Consider the following 16,820-nt stretch of genomic DNA (forward strand, 5'->3'; position numbering starts at 1 on the left):
TGCGTTTTGTATGCTGCAAGTATCCGTCAAGTAAAATTTATTTCATATCCAATCCCTGTGGCTCACTGAGTAACAAGCCTGTAAATGTGAAATATGAATAAATTTTTTTCTTACTTCCTTCTTTAACCGGAAGTAAGACAGCCCCCTTTTGTGTTGGTAACCGGAAATAACAATTCACTATGTAAATTTTGCTAGTATCTGGTGCCCACTTACCTGTGGCGACCCAGCCCCGGGGTGGCCACATGGATAGATGCGCTGTTCAAATGTGAACGAGCGGGTTTTTTCCCCTCTTTCGTATTTGGTATGTGTTTCCTGGCTCGGGTGTGGACCCGTCTTTTCTCTAGCTGGGCCCGGTTGTTCGAAAGCCGATTAACATAATCCAGAATTAGCGTAAACTTTTGTTTCATGTTTTCAACTTTTTGGTGAAAGTTTCTTTTGCTTATTTTTGTTTTTCAAGATTGACTTCTTCTTATGTAAAGTTTTGCCGAATATCAGCGTTGAAAAGCATCTAGTTGTAGAGAAATAAACCCCTTGGTTAATTTTTTAATTTGGGATTAGCGTTAATCGGCTTTTGAACAACCCAGGGGATTTGCTTCTCTCAACCTAGTCCTCCACGAAGGCAAAGTATCTCATTAGGATGCAGAATCGCAAATAAACTGGCCCCGAAATAAAAACTGAAAGCGATTAGCTAATAGGTTTACTCTCAGCTGGCATGCTCTACGTCTGAGTGCTGAGGCTCTGGGTGAGTAAAGCAGTAATCCATTTTGAGTGTTAGTCCTTCGTGAAAGCAAAAACTTCCTTCGGATTTAAATTACCCTGAATCAATTCACCTTTGTTGCAAGTAAATTTTGGTTAATAAAGTCGGGTTAACTTTTCGTTGACTAATTAACCAATTTAAGAAGACATAATACTACTGGAATAAGAAAGATTTTGTTCACGACAATGTTTTATTTTTGATTCTTCCTTTGTACATTAGTGTTTCCTGTCTTGAAGTTCACTGGGACGCTTCTAATTTTGTTTTATATATAAGCAACCCAACGCCCTCATACTTGTGCTATAAATATTGCTTTTGAACAGGTTCAAATAGTTGGATATAGTTTTTGTGGAATGAGGAGAGTTGAAATGTTTTGAAATTGTGGACGTTTTTAAGTTTACATGGTCCGATACTCGTAAATCGACTTTAAAAATCTTAAAATGATCCTCTTTTCTATTGTTACGAAGGGATTATGATTTTTATGTATTCATTTATTTATCACAATTTGCGAAAAAGGAAGAATACGCGGGTTCTTTTGGAATAAAAGGTTTATTTGTTGAAGCAATTTTTCTGGTCAGTGCTGACAGCATGCAAAATATTAATTTCTTACTTCGATTGTTGTACAATTCGTTCCCAAAAGAGTAAACTTTTGGCACCTTATTTTAGACGTTGTGCATTAAGGATTCCTTTGTACCTTTGGGACAGGTTAAACCAATGAAAAAGGGTCTTGCTTTTTCGACACTTTCGTGCTGAAATGATACGTTTAAACAGGATGATGATGTTTTAATCCTCGCCCATTCTTGTAGCCTATTGCAGTTAAGAGGCGTTTTGATGTTCATACAGTGTAGGGACGAAGTTGAGTGTGGCTGGAGAAGTGCTGTCGGAGGCCGAAGAATTTGCCTATTAAAGCCTGCTGAACCAGTGAAACTACTTCATGGAAAGCTACTGTAATATGAACAAATCTTGGCCAGCTTTTTAACTTGTTCTTGGTTCGTTTCGTGTTCACGGCAGAATTGACTTGACGGTAAGAATTTTAATATGGTTTACACGTTAAGTGTCGGTTTCGACCTCTGGAAGTTAACTTGCGAATTCAGTTGTCCTGTAAAAAGATCAAATTTATGTTTTTCCTCGTTTGGAGCTGATAATGTTTTGAAATTCTGGAAACCTTTAGGTTAACTTAACATTATTATTGGGATATTGACGTCGAGAATTCGTTACAGCTTTTTAAATCCTAATGCGTGTAAATAAAATATCTCCCGGCCGCTGCGTGGTGTAATTCCTTTGCCATTCCTTACTGCCGCTTTGCAATACGAGCCCAAGGTGATTCTCACGGGTTTAACTGTATTGCTCACAGTATTGAACCAGTCAAAATCCGTCAAAGATCTTAAGAAAGTGACATATTCCCAGGTTGTGTTCAGTTGGGTCATCCGCAAATCCTTCAAAGTAAACTAGACGCTTCGTGAGCGTGAACTGGGTTGCCTGTTGTACGTGTTACACGAAAACAGAAGGCACTGAGTTGGGTGGTGTTGAACTGCAGCGTTCCAGTATTTTTTTTATTGGGGGGAGGGGGGTAATGTAGACCATTTGAGATGTCATGCCAGCAATGGCCCTTTGGCTCACACGTTCACTTGTTGAATTATTTTGTAATGTTGTGTCCTGTTTCATTTCGTTAGTGATGTAACGATAATTTCATCGGTAAGAGAATTCCACCTAAGCATTTTCGAGTTTTAAACTCTTGATTAACTAAAGATTTTACAAAACACCCTAAAATAGCTCCTTTAAGTGAAATTGTTTGCAAGAAAATTAACTGCAAATTACTCTGACGGACATTTCCTGCCTGTCATGCATGTCTAGAGTTGCACTAAGCAAGCGTTTATGCCACACAGGTCAAGTTTTTATTTGGTTTACCGGACTCTTCTCTGGAACAATGTTGATCAATCCTTTCAATGAAGAACCATTTCTTTCAATAGTGAAGCAAAAAATCGACAACAAGCTTTCTTTCAAATAATTCTTGACTAACAAGAATTAGTCAAATTTCAAATTGTTTTTTACCAGAAGACTGTGCAGAGTTGAGTACAAATAAATAAAATTATAAATAGCCAGGAAATTGTAAGCACAGTCTACTCAAGGAGTTTGATTCCGTCTTTGGTATCCAACTCGAAAAAGTTACCAGAGAAGTTGCCGTTTGGTTTCAGTGTTGTACACGACAGCACAGTTAATAAAATATTACCAAGAAAAAGATTAACGTCTTAAACGAAAATACAATCTCAAAGGGAATTAACAAAATCTGCCTCTAGGTTTGGGGACACTTCATGATTGTATGGAGGATTTCAAATCAAATTAACTTGTTAAAACCCAATGGAAACTGGTTTTTTATGAGCTGAGAAATCGAAACAAGTCAAAGTGAGACTAACCTCCAATATTTTTTCGCATGCGTAAACTTTCGTTATTGTTCTGACCACTTTCACCATTTTGGAAAGAGAATTTTGCACTTGGATTTTTCCTGGTAATGCTGTATATTTTTAAAGTTCGTAAATTGTGCAAATGTTTGGCTCATGGACGATAATACAGGAGAATGGGCTTAGTTTAGATTGTTATAACAAAAATTTAACACTAAAGTCTGCAATATACATTACGTTGGATCAACACAAACAGTGATAAGCCATGATAAACGTACCACTGTTCGGGTCCTATTGTCATGTCATCTCAGAGCTTGGATTCGCGCGAAAAAGGAAACATTTCAAAGAGGTTGAATTGCAGTATTAAAAATGCCAGATTTGTGTGTTTTCGTATGTAGCAACGAAAGGGACCTAGAAAATGACAGCTCTGCACAGGATCCCTTTTTTAAAACAATTGTCGTCGGGGGTGAGTGGGTGAGAAGACCAAAAAAGTACGTCGATTTGTAAAGAGACGGCGAACGCACTGGCTGCCATCAAAGTACCCTTCAATAGGTTCCCGGCATTTCAAGAGAAAGGGCTATAGTCCGTGGTTTGCAAACTCGCCGTCTTCGACAGAATCCCGCGGCAAATAGAGTTCTCCAATGCATATCTTCCGTTTCTAACTGTCAAAACTGGACATGGACCTCGAGTCTTGATCGTCCGAGTCATAGGTTAACACCGAATATTATCGCACAAAGGGACAAGAAGGATTACCAAAAGCAATAAAAGCTCCGACTTACTGGGTGTTGTCTTCTGTTCTTCACAGTTCACTTCCTATTAATGGGCTTATGGAGATGTGCCCGCTGGATGGGGTCGCATTTTCACGACTGGCATTTTCAACAGAGTTCCCGACAGAGTTCCCAACAGAGTTACCAGAACGGAGTCGCAAATTGTCGAGATTTTGAGGGTAAGGAAATTCTGGCTAGCGAGATTAAAAAATGGGAAGATTTGCGACGAAAAAAGTTGTTACAGAAAGAACTGTGACACTGTTGATTTAATATTTACAAGTCGCATTACATTCCGTTTTGAAATTGCTATTAAAAGGCTATATGTAAGGTTTATGCATAAACAGAAATTGACAGTGTTGGGTCGCTAAAATTTTATTTACTCAAAAGTGAGTAGGATGGGGTCTACAATTCGCCATAAAATAGATTTATAAAGGGGTAAAGGTTCTGAGAGGCTAGCCGCACATTCCCAGCGAAAATTGACCGAAATAACCTCTCCCCCCTGGGGGTCGTGGACGCTGGCGGGAAAGAGAAACCGTCCATCGACGACATTTTCTATAGAACACAAACACTCTGAACAAGGTGAAAGAGAAGTACGTAAAATTCAGGCGTTAATCGTAGGCACGAGACTATTCCCTTGATTAAATGTCCCGAGCTATGAAAGATTTTTTTGCCAAAAACTCATCCGAAAAAAAACTAAGCCATATTCCTCAGAGCAAAAAGAACCGCAAAAACTATCCGTATCCAACAAATACTTATCCAATCTGACAGAAGTACTTTAGAAAAAGATGGCAATCTACGTTTACAAATCAATGATGCCATGCAAGACAAAGAATAATGATAAAAAAGGATGCAAACAGCAGTGACAAACATTAACAAGTGCATTGTTTGTGAAATTATTTACTTCACGTTTCGTATGCTTCTACATACATCCTCAGACGTCGCCGTTGACTACTAATTCAAACTTTTTAATGTAACATAACTAACTAATGATTTACAAACAGTTAATTAACAACTGGTTAACGGTCACTTCTGAGGATGTAGGTGGAAGCATATGAAACGTCAAGTAAGTAATTTAAAACAATGTGCTTTCCCTACCGCCCTGCCCCCACCTGAGGGAGAAGGCCTGGGAATAAGGTTGCCCCCCCCCTCAAAAAAATTCTTCTTATTATAATTATGACAATGATTATAATTAAAATTAGAGTTAGAATCATAATTATCATAATTATTATTTTAATTATCATAATTATTGTCATAATTATTACAAAAAGATGAAGAACGTATTAGGTTAGTTTGGGGCGTGAAAATGACTAGTATGATGATATTTTTTAATCCACACCTATTCTTGTCTTCTTTTGCAGTTACAATGTGGTCTGATGTGCGTACAGTGTAGATACCAGTTGACCGGTTGGAGGAAGTGCTGCTGGAGGGGAGAATTTGCTGAACCTGCTAAAACCAGTGAGGCTCAGTTTCTCATGGGAACCTTCACTCAATATGAAAAACTCTTTGCCAGGTTTTTGACTTGTCACAAGCAGAACTGGCAGAAGTCTCTTGTTGCGGTCGAAATTTCCAAGATGGTAAGAATTTTCAAATGGTTTATACGTTGAGTTTTGGGTTTGACTTGCGTGTTTTTCTTGTAAAAAGAACAAAACTTTCCAAATAATTCACATTCTTGCATTTGGAGTTGACCCATGTTTTGAAGTTTTAGAGATTGCTTTCTGGGAACCTTATAGGTTAACTTCATTGCTGTGATTCATCAATATAATACAAATTCAGTTTCTTTTGGACCTCTTCAACTGGGAACAACTCCTCAATGACATTTAATATCGCCAAGTGTTAGGAAGGATGTCATCTTTCAACTCAGTATTTATTTAGTTCCACACTGTTTAAAAGACATAGACTTAGTCTATTTTAATAAACTGGCTGTTACAAATAACTTGATTCAGAAACAGGGGGTTTTACTCTTTATTTCTTGCCAGTGCTATAGTTGGTATAGTTATATTGCGTTAGTACTTGGGTAAGTGATCATTTAGGCGCAAGGAAATTGAAATGGAAATGTAATAATATTTTGTTTTCAATGAATTCTCCCCAAAACGATTCACTATCGCACACACATTGGCCCAATCGGGACAGTAAGGGTTTGTTTTTTTAATCTTCATTTCATATAAAGAACGTTTTGAATGGGTCAGTCAAAGATGGATAACTTTATTTGCTTTGATACCGAAAGTGTATTGAAAGTGACTTTTGTTTCTGTTTTACCTGCAGTAGAAAGATACTGTTGCTGTTTTTCAATCAAGGTGCTGGAAATGATTTTGCAAGTAAGCTTTTAAATTTCAAATTAGGTGTTTTCCGTGGCACTACATTGATCTTCGATGGCTTTCAAACTTGCTAAACCGTTCACTTGGTACATCCCAAATAAGGCTGTAGCCATATTGCATGAAGTAACAGCCAAAACTGAATTTATTTAAGAAGACTTTGAATGAAGTAAGGCTATTCTTTCCTTCAATGACATTTAATATAGCCAAGTGTTAGGAAGGATGTCATCTTTCAACTCAGTATTTATTTAGTTCCACACTGTTTAAAAGACATAGACTTAGTCTATTTTAATAAACTGGCTGTTACAAATAACTTTATTCACAAACAGGGGGTTTTACTCTTTATTTCTTGCCAGTGCTATAGTTGGTATAGTTATATCGCGTTAGTACTTGGGTAAGTGATCATTTAGGCGCAAGGAAATTGAAATGGAAATGTAATAATATTTTGTTTTCAATGAATTCTCCCCAAAACGATTCACTATCGCACACACATTGGCCCAATCGGGACAGTAAGGGTTTGTTTTTTTAATCTTCATTTCATATAAACAACGTTTTGAATGGGTCAGTCAAAGATGGATAACTTTATTTGCTTTGATACCGAAAGTGTATTGAAAGTGACTTTTGTTTCTGTTTTACCTACAGTAGAAAGATACTGTTGCTGTTTTTCAATCAAGGTGCTGGAAATGATTTTGCAAGTAAGCTTTTAAATTTCAAATTAGGTGTTTTCCGTGGCACTACATTGATCTTCGATGGCTTTCAAACTTGCTAAACCGTTCACTTGGTACATCCCAAATAAGGCTGTAGCCATATTGCATGAAGTAACAGCCAAAACTGAATTTATTTAAGAATACTTTGAATGAAGTAAGGCTATTCTTTCCTTCAATGACATTTAATATAGCCAAGTGTTAGGAAGGATGTCATCTTTCAACTCAGTATTTATTTAGTTCCACACTGTTTAAAAGACATAGACTTTGTCTATTTTAATAAACTGGCTGTTACAAATAACTTTATTCAGAAACAGGGGGTTTTACTCTTTATTTCATGCCAGTGCTATAGTTGGTATAGTTATATCACGGTAGTACTTGGGTAAGTGATCATTTAGGCGCAAGGAAATTGAAATGGAAATGATAAGGAACTAAGTCTTTGCCATGCACTGGAAAGTAGGGATAGCGGGATAAACGTCCATGGACTGCCGTCATCAAAACTAATTTAAAGGGTTTCACCCTGTTCAGCCCTCCATCATGTTTCTTTTTTGTAATAAGGTTTACTCCTATTTGGGGTTCCTGTTATTCTGTACATACTGTTCGGATATGGACTCTTTGGGAGTTTGCAGTGCTCACAAGAAACAATGTGACCAACCATTAATTTCAATGTAGACTGAGTTCTATTTGTTAATATAGGCTTCTCCCCAGTCGAGAAAATCAGACAATAACAACAAAAAGAAGTTCTTAGCGTCATTCGCTATGAAAGCCGCTTCTAATTATCCCAGTTTCGTTCCCTTGCTTGCTGTTCGTTCCTCAGTTTAGTTTACGTTTTGGATCGAGTACAGAAGAAGTTCAACGTTAAAGCCAGGTTCCCACTTGTGCGACCTGAACCAGTTATTTTTGACTGTAAACTTTTTACTGTGACGGTTTCGTATCTGAGAAGACGACATAGCAGACTAAAAACCCAGGAATTAAACACCTGTAACATTTTTGACAGGCAAAAAACATGTTGTATATCAATAGGTCATCACCATCAGTTGTGTTTCGCCTGTCCCCACCTATTTATTCAGTTTACCATCTTTCTCACGGGCGCATTAACACCTTAAACATCCAAATTACACCAGAAGCAAATTCGCTTGCTGAAACGCTTGCTAGATTAATGCTAGTTAGCTCCCAAGAAACCGTCCTTAAGTCTTTGTGCAGTTGGTTGGCAGGGAAAACTGTAATAAAAGTTTCAACAAGTAAGCCCACTGAAAAGAGGGGACGATGTATAATAAGTGCAGTTGGTCAAAGAGCGTCAAGTATCTCGCTCAGGTTTGAAGAACTGAAAGATCGATCCAGTGACAACACTGAGAAGAAGGTTGAGGAGTGAAGACATACAAGATGATGACGACTAAGAGGAAGAAGAACACGAAGAGCGAAACAATGATTAACTCATGATCTTGCAGTGGCGTTCAGAGAAGCAGTCTCAAAGCAACGTAGAGAAAAAGAAACAATGTGGCCACCACGAAACAGGCAACAAAGACAAGTAGAAGAAGTCGAGGACACGGAAAGGGACTAGAAACTTCGTTGAGGACTAAACTCCAGGGCACGGTTGTTGGAAAGCGGATTAACTTAATCCAAGATTAGCATAAACTTTTTTTCATGTTTTCAACTTTTTGATGAAAGTTTATTTTACTTTTTTTTTCAAGATTAACTTCTTCTAATGTAAAGTTTTTCCAAATACTAGCCTTGAACAGAATTTGGGAGTAAAGGAATAAACTCCTTGGTTAATTTCTAATCTGGGCTTAGCGTTAATTGGCTTTTGAACAACCGGGCCCAGGATACCAACACTCTGGAAGAGATGAAAGAAATGCGAATTAGCTGCCAAGAAACCGTGTCCTTAACTATTTGCGCAGTTAGTGGGCGGGCAAAACTCCTGCAAGTAAACCCACTGAAAAGACACTATCTCTGCAAGAACAGTTGGACAAAAGGCGAGGAAGAAGTTTAACAAGACAAAGACGAAGGAGAAGGAGAAGAGCGGAACAACCATAACCAAGCTCGTGGCTGTCCGAAGTACAGTTGCAAAAACAACACGCGTAAAAGACACAAAGCGGTCAAAGTAGCAAACAACAAGTACAAGAGGTCCTGGACGCTGACGGGAAAGATTTCTTTACCGCAAACTCAAGCCAAGAAGAAAAAGGCGATGTTCCTCAGTGCGAAGGGAACAGCAATATCAATTTCCAACCAAAACAAGAACTATCCTGAGACAAGTACTTCTAGTTTAGACAAAGAGAGCAATCTTCGCTTACAAACCAATGATGCCATGCAAGACAAAGAATAATGATAAGAAAGGACGCAAACAGCGGTGACAAACATTATTAACAAGCGCATTGTTTGTGAAATTATTTACTTCACGTTTCGTATGCTTCTACGTACATCCTCAGACGTGGCCATTGACTACTAATTCAAACTCTTTAATGTAACATAACTAACTAATGATTTACAAATAATTAATTAACCACTGGTTAACGGTCACTTCTGAGGATGTAGGTGGAAGCATGCGAAACGTCAAGTAAGTAATTGCAAACAATGCGCTTGTAATGTTTTTATCAAACGTGTTGATAAAGGTCAAATTACCACTGTGAACGATTTTCAATTTGACCTTTATGAAAACGTTTGATAAACCAAATTTTGATGTTTCACTCTTCCACCGACGCAGCACCACAGTTTCTTTAGAAACTAGAAATTTTCGCTTGTTATGTTTGTCACGCCGTTTGCGTCGTATTTTTGATACAGTACTTTTAGTTTAGGTAAATAAAGCAGTCAAGAATGTCGTGAATATTCACGACACCCCTTCCCCACCTCGCAACCTCGTTCCCAGGGCTTCTCCCTCATTTGGGGGCGGGGCTTTCCCTACCGCCCCGCCCCCACCTGAGGGAGAAGCCCTGGGAATGAGGTTGCCCCCCCTCAAAAAAAAATATAATTATTATAATTAAAATTATAGTTAGAATAAAATTATTATAATTATAGTCATAATTATCATAATTATTGTCTTAATTATCATAATTATGATAATTATTGTCATAATTATTACAAAAAGATGAAGAACGTCTTAAGTTAGTTTGGGGCGTAAAAATGACTAGTATGATGATACTTTTTAATCCACACCCATTCTTGTCTTCTTTTGCAGTTACAATGCGGTCTGATGTGCGTACAGTGGAGATACGAGTTGACCGGTTGGAGGGAGTGCTGCCGGAGGAGAGAATTTGCTGAACCTGCTAAAACCAGTGAAGCTCAGTTTATCATGGGAACCCACTCTCAATATGAAAAACTCTTTGCCAGCTTTTTGACTGGTCACAAGCAGAACTTGCAGAAGTCTCTTATTATTGTTGCGGTCAACATTTCCATGATGGTGAGAATTTTCAAATGGTTTATACGTTGAGTTTCGGGTTTGACTTGCGTGTTTTTCTTGTAAAAAGAACAAGTTCAACTTTCCAAATAATTCATATTCTTGCGTTTGGAGTTGACCCGTGTTTTGAAGTTTTAGAGATTGCTGTCTGGGAACCTTACAAGTTAACTGGATTGCTGTGATTCATCAATATAATACAAATTCAGTTTCTTTTGGACCTATTCAACTGGGAACAACTCTAGTTATTTTAAAGATGTAAATCACATCCCCCTATTCGACCTCGTCCCTACCTCTTCCCATCCTCTTGTCATGCAAACCGGGCTTTAATTTCTTACCGATAAAGTTCCTTTTTTGCTTTTAGCAATCGAGAGTTCCAATTTACTTTTTGTACACACATTACAGGAAGAATATTAACATTTAACAAATACAAAAGATTACCGTTCTAAAAACGGGCACCATTCAAGTTTCTTTTCCAAAGGCTGCTCGAGTATTGGTGATTGCCGAGCTGTATTTTGCTATTTCAATTTTATCTTAAACTAAATTGTAATTTGCAAATTATAATATTTTGTTTTCAATGAATTCTCCCCAAAACGATTCACTATCGCACACACATTGGCCCAATCGGGACAGTAAGGGTTTGTTTTTTTAATCTTCATTTCATATAAAGAACGTTTTGAATGGGTCAGTCAAAGACGGATAACTTTATTTGCTTTGATACCGAAAGTGTATTGAAAGTGACTTTTGTTTCTGTTTTACCTGCAGTAGAAAGATACTGTTGCTGTTTTTCAATCAAGGTGCTGGAAATGATTTTGCAAGTAAGCTTTTAAATTTCAAATTAGGTGTTTTCCGTGGCACTACATTGATCTTCGATGGCTTTCAAACTTGCTAAACCGTTCACTTGGTACATCCCAAATAAGGCTGTAGCCATATTGCATGAAGTAACAGCCAAAACTGAATTTATTTAAGAATACTTTGAATGAAGTAAGGCTATTCTTTCCTTCAATGACATTTAATATAGCCAAGTGTTAGGAAGGATGTCATCTTTCAACTCAGTATTTATTTAGTTCCACACTGTTTAAAAGACATAGACTTTGTCTATTTTAATAAACTGGCTGTTACAAATAACTTTATTCAGAAACAGGGGGTTTTACTCTTTATTTCATGCCAGTGCTATAGTTGGTATAGTTATATCACGGTAGTACTTGGGTAAGTGATCATTTAGGCGCAAGGAAATTGAAATGGAAATGATAAGGAACTAAGTCTTTGCCATGCACTGGAAAGTAGGGATAGCGGGATAAACGTCCATGGACTGCCGTCATCAAAACTAATTTAAAGGGTTTCACCCTGTTCAGCCCTCCATCATGTTTCTTTTTTGTAATAAGGTTTACTCCTATTTGGGGTTCCTGTTATTCTGTACATACTGTTCGGATATGGACTCTTTGGGAGTTTGCAGTGCTCACAAGAAACAATGTGACCAACCATTAATTTCAATGTAGACTGAGTTCTATTTGTTAATATAGGCTTCTCCCCAGTCGAGAAAATCAGACAATAACAACAAAAAGAAGTTCTTAGCGTCATTCGCTATGAAAGCCGCTTCTAATTATCCCAGTTTCGTTCCCTTGCTTGCTGTTCGTTCCTCAGTTTAGTTTTCGTTTTGGATCGAGTACAGAAGAAGTTCAATGTTAAAGCCAGGTTCCCACTTGTGCGACCTGAACCAGTTATTTTTGACTGTAAACTTTTTACTGTGACAGTTTCGTATCTGAGAAGACGACATAGCAGACTAAAAACCCAGGAATTAAACACCTGTGACATTTTTGACAGGCAAAAAACATGTTGTATATCAATAGGTCATCACCATCAGTTGTGTTTCGCCTGTCCCCACCTATTGATTCAGTTTACCATCTTTCTCACGGGCGCATTAACACCTTAAACATCCAAATTACACCAGAAGCAAATTCGCTTGCTAGATTAATGCTAGTTAGCTCCCAAGAAACCGTCCTTAAGTCTTTGTGCAGTTGGTTGGCAGGGAAAACTGTAATAAAAGTTTCAACAAGTAAGCCCACTGAAAAGAGGAGACGATGTATAATAAGTGCAGTTGGTCAAAGAGCGTCAAGTATCTCGCTCAGGTTTGAAGAACTGAAAGATCGATCCAGTGACAACGCTGAGAAGAAGGTTGAGGAGTGAAGACATACAAGATGATGACGACTAAGAGGAAGAAGAACACGAAGAGCGAAACAATGATTAACTCATGATCTTGCAGTGGCGTTCAGAGAAGCAGTCTCAAAGCAACGTAGAGAAAAAGAAACAATGTGGCCACCACGAAACAGGCAACAAAGACAAGTAGAAGAAGTCGAGGACACGGAAAGGGACTAGAAACTTCGTTGAGGACTAAACTCCAGGGCACGGTTGTTGGAAAGCGGATTAACTTAATCCAAGATTAGCATAAACTTTTTTTCATGTTTTCAACTTTTTGATGAAAGTTTATTTTACTTTTTTTTTCAAGATTAACTTCTTCTAATGTAAAGTTTTTCCAAATACTAGCCTTGAACAGAATTTGGGAGTAAAGGAATAAACTCCTTGGTTAATTTTTAATCTGGGCTTAGCGTTAATTGGCTTTTGAACAACCGGGCCCAGGATACCAACACTCTGGAAGAGATGAAAGAAATGCGAATTAGCTGCCAAGAAACCGTGTCCTTAACTATTTGCGCAGTTAGTGGGCGGGCAAAACTCCTGCAAGTAAACCCACTGAAAAGACACTATCTCTGCAAGAACAGTTGGACAAAAGGCGAGGAAGAAGTTTAACAAGACAAAGACGAAGGAGAAGGAGAAGAGCGCAACAACCATAACCAAGCTCGTGGCTGTCCGAAGTACAGTTGCAAAAACAACACGCGTAAAAGACACAAAGCGGTCAAAGTAGCAAACAACAAGTACAAGAGGTCCTGGACGCTGACGGGAAAGATTTCTTTACCGCAAACTCAAGCCGAGAAGAAAAAGGCGATGTTCCTCAGTGCGAAGGGAACAGCAATATCAATGTCCAACCAAAACAAGAACTATCCTGAGACAAGTACTTCTAGTTTAGACAAAGAGAGCAATCTTCGCTTACAAACCAATGATGCCATGCAAGACAAAGAATAATGATAAGAAAGGACGCAAACAGCGGTGACAAACATTATTAACAAGCGCATTGTTTGTGAAATTATTTACTTCACGTTTCGTATGCTTCTACATACATCCTCAGACGTGGCCATTGACTACTAATTCAAACTCTTTAATGTAACATAACTAACTAATGATTTACAAATAATTAGTTAACCACTGGTTAACGGTCACTTCTGAGGATGTAGGTGGAAGCATGCGAAACGTCAAGTAAGTAATTGCAAACAATGCGCTTGTAATGTTTTTATCAAACGTGTTGATAAAGGTCAAATTACCACTGTGAACGATTTTCAATTTGACCTTTATCAAAACGTTTGATAAACCAAATTTTGATGTTTCACTCTTCCACCGACGCAGCACCACAGTTTCTTTAGAAACTAGAAATTTTCGCTTGTTATGTTTGTCACGCCGTTTGCGTCGTATTCTTGATACAGTACTTTTAGTTTAGGTAAATAAAGCAGTCAAGAATGTCGTGAATATTCACGACACCCCTTCCCCACCTCGCAACCTCGTTCCCAGGGCTTCTCCCTCATTTGGGGGTGGGGCTTTCCCTACCGCCCCGCCCCCACCTGAGGGAGAAGCCCTGGGAATGAGGTTGCCCCCCCTCAAAAAAAAATATTATAATTATTATAATTATTATAATTAAAATTATAGTTAGAATAAAATTATTATAATTATAGTCATAATTATCATAATTATTGTCTTAATAATTGTCATAATTATGATAATTATTGTCATAATTATGACAAAAAGATGAAGAACGTATTAAGTTAGTTTGGGGCGTAAAAATGACTAGTATGATGATACTTTTTAATCCACACCCATTCTTGTCTTCTTTTGCAGTTACAATGCGGTCTGATGTGCGTACAGTGGAGATACGAGTTGACCGGTTGGAGGGAGTGCTGCGGGAGGAGAGAATTTGCTGAACCTGCTAAAACCAGTGAAGCTCAGTTTATCATGGGAACCCACTCTCAATATGAAAAACTCTTTGCCAGCTTTTTGACTGGTCACAAGCAGAACTGGCAGAAGTGTCTTATTATTGTTGCGGTCAACGTTTCCATGATGGTGAGAATTTTCAAATGGTTTATACGTTGAGTTTCGGGTTTGACTTGCGTGTTTTTCTTGTAAAAAGAACAAGTTCAACTTTCCAAATAATTCATATTCTTGCGTTTGGAGTTGACCCGTGTTTTGAAGTTTTAGAGATTGCTGTCTGGGAACCTTACAAGTTAACTGGATTGCTGTGATTCATCAATATAATACAAATTCAGTTTCTTTTGGACCTATTCAACTGGGAACAACTCTAGTTATTTTAAAGATGTAAATCACATCCCCCTATTCGACCTCGTCCCTACCTCTTCCCATCCTCTTGTCATGCAAACCGGGCTTTAATTTCTTACCGATAAAGTTCCTTTTTTGCTTTTAGCAATCGAGAGTTCCAATTTACTTTTTGTACACACATTACAGGAAGAATATTAACATTTAACAAATACAAAAGATTACCGTTCTAAAAACGGGCACCATTCAAGTTTCTTTTCCAAAGGCTGCTCGAGTATTGGTGATTGCCGAGCTGTATTTTGCTATTTCAATTTTATCTTAAACTAAATTGTAATTTGCAAATTATAATATTTTGTTTTCAATGAATTCTCCCCAAAACGATTCACTATCGCACACACATTGGCCCAATCGGGACAGTAAGGGTTTGTTTTTTTAATCTTCATTTCATATAAAGAACGTTTTGAATGGGTCAGTCAAAGACGGATAACTTTATTTGCTTTGATACCGAAAGTGTATTGAAAGTGACTTTTGTTTCTGTTTTACCTGCAGTAGAAAGATACTGTTGCTGTTTTTCAATCAAGGTGCTGGAAATGATTTTGCAAGTAAGCTTTTAAATTTCAAATTAGGTGTTTTCCGTGGCACTACATTGATCTTCGATGGCTTTCAAACTTGCTAAACCGTTCACTTGGTACATCCCAAATAAGGCTGTAGCCATATTGCATGAAGTAACAGCCAAAACTGAATTTATTTAAGAATACTTTGAATGAAGTAAGGCTATTCTTTCCTTCAATGACATTTAATATAGCCAAGTGTTAGGAAGGATGTCATCTTTCAACTCAGTATTTATTTAGTTCCACACTGTTTAAAAGACATAGACTTTGTCTATTTTAATAAACTGGCTGTTACAAATAACTTTATTCAGAAACAGGGGGTTTTACTCTTTATTTCATGCCAGTGCTATAGTTGGTATAGTTATATCACGGTAGTACTTGGGTAAGTGATCATTTAGGCGCAAGGAAATTGAAATGGAAATGATAAGGAACTAAGTCTTTGCCATGCACTGGAAAGTAGGGATAGCGGGATAAACGTCCATGGACTGCCGTCATCAAAACTAATTTAAAGGGTTTCACCCTGTTCAGCCCTCCATCATGTTTCTTTTTTGTAATAAGGTTTACTCCTATTTGGGGTTCCTGTTATTCTGTACATACTGTTCGGATATGGACTCTTTGGGAGTTTGCAGTGCTCACAAGAAACAATGTGACCAACCATTAATTTCAATGTAGACTGAGTTCTATTTGTTAATATAGGCTTCTCCCCAGTCGAGAAAATCAGACAATAACAACAAAAAGAAGTTCTTAGCGTCATTCGCTATGAAAGCCGCTTCTAATTATCCCAGTTTCGTTCCCTTGCTTGCTGTTCGTTCCTCAGTTTAGTTTTCGTTTTGGATCGAGTACAGAAGAAGTTCAATGTTAAAGCCAGGTTCCCACTTGTGCGACCTGAACCAGTTATTTTTGACTGTAAACTTTTTACTGTGACAGTTTCGTATCTGAGAAGACGACATAGCAGACTAAAAACCCAGGAATTAAACACCTGTGACATTTTTGACAGGCAAAAAACATGTTGTATATCAATAGGTCATCACCATCAGTTGTGTTTCGCCTGTCCCCACCTATTGATTCAGTTTACCATCTTTCTCACGGGCGCATTAACACCTTAAACATCCAAATTACACCAGAAGCAAATTCGCTTGCTAGATTAATGCTAGTTAGCTCCCAAGAAACCGTCCTTAAGTCTTTGTGCAGTTGGTTGGCAGGGAAAACTGTAATAAAAGTTTCAACAAGTAAGCCCACTGAAAAGAGGAGACGATGTATAATAAGTGCAGTTGGTCAAAGAGCGTCAAGTATCTCGCTCAGGTTTGAAGAACTGAAAGATCGATCCAGTGACAACGCTGAGAAGAAGGTTGAGGAGTGAAGACATACAAGATGATGACGACTAAGAGGAAGAAGAACACGAAGAGCGAAACAATGATTAACTCATGATCTTGCAGTGGCGTTCAGAGAAG

General features: G+C 37.9%; 1 long non-coding RNA gene across 6 annotated transcripts in view; it reads left to right on the plus strand.

The window, feature by feature from the left end:
• The window catches only part of LOC138031215 (uncharacterized), a 64,714-nt gene that overhangs the window by 8,271 nt on the left and 39,623 nt on the right, over positions 1 to 16,820 (plus strand). For 5 of the 6 annotated variants that reach the window (XR_011128208.1, XR_011128213.1, XR_011128211.1 and 2 more), the window contains 9 exons: positions 1,598 to 1,778; positions 3,959 to 4,099; positions 5,279 to 5,494; positions 6,183 to 6,235; positions 6,875 to 6,927; positions 10,109 to 10,330; positions 11,090 to 11,142; positions 14,327 to 14,548; positions 15,308 to 15,360. This is a non-coding gene — a long non-coding RNA (uncharacterized lncRNA). The remainder of the gene's footprint in view (positions 1 to 1,597; positions 1,779 to 3,958; positions 4,100 to 5,278; positions 5,495 to 6,182; positions 6,236 to 6,874; positions 6,928 to 10,108; positions 10,331 to 11,089; positions 11,143 to 14,326; positions 14,549 to 15,307; positions 15,361 to 16,820) is intronic. The other variant, XR_011128210.1, reaches the window with a different exon arrangement.

This window comes from Montipora capricornis, chromosome 14, assembly GCF_036669925.1.
Source record: "Montipora capricornis isolate CH-2021 chromosome 14, ASM3666992v2, whole genome shotgun sequence".
NCBI classification, from domain to species: domain Eukaryota; kingdom Metazoa; phylum Cnidaria; class Anthozoa; order Scleractinia; family Acroporidae; genus Montipora; species Montipora capricornis.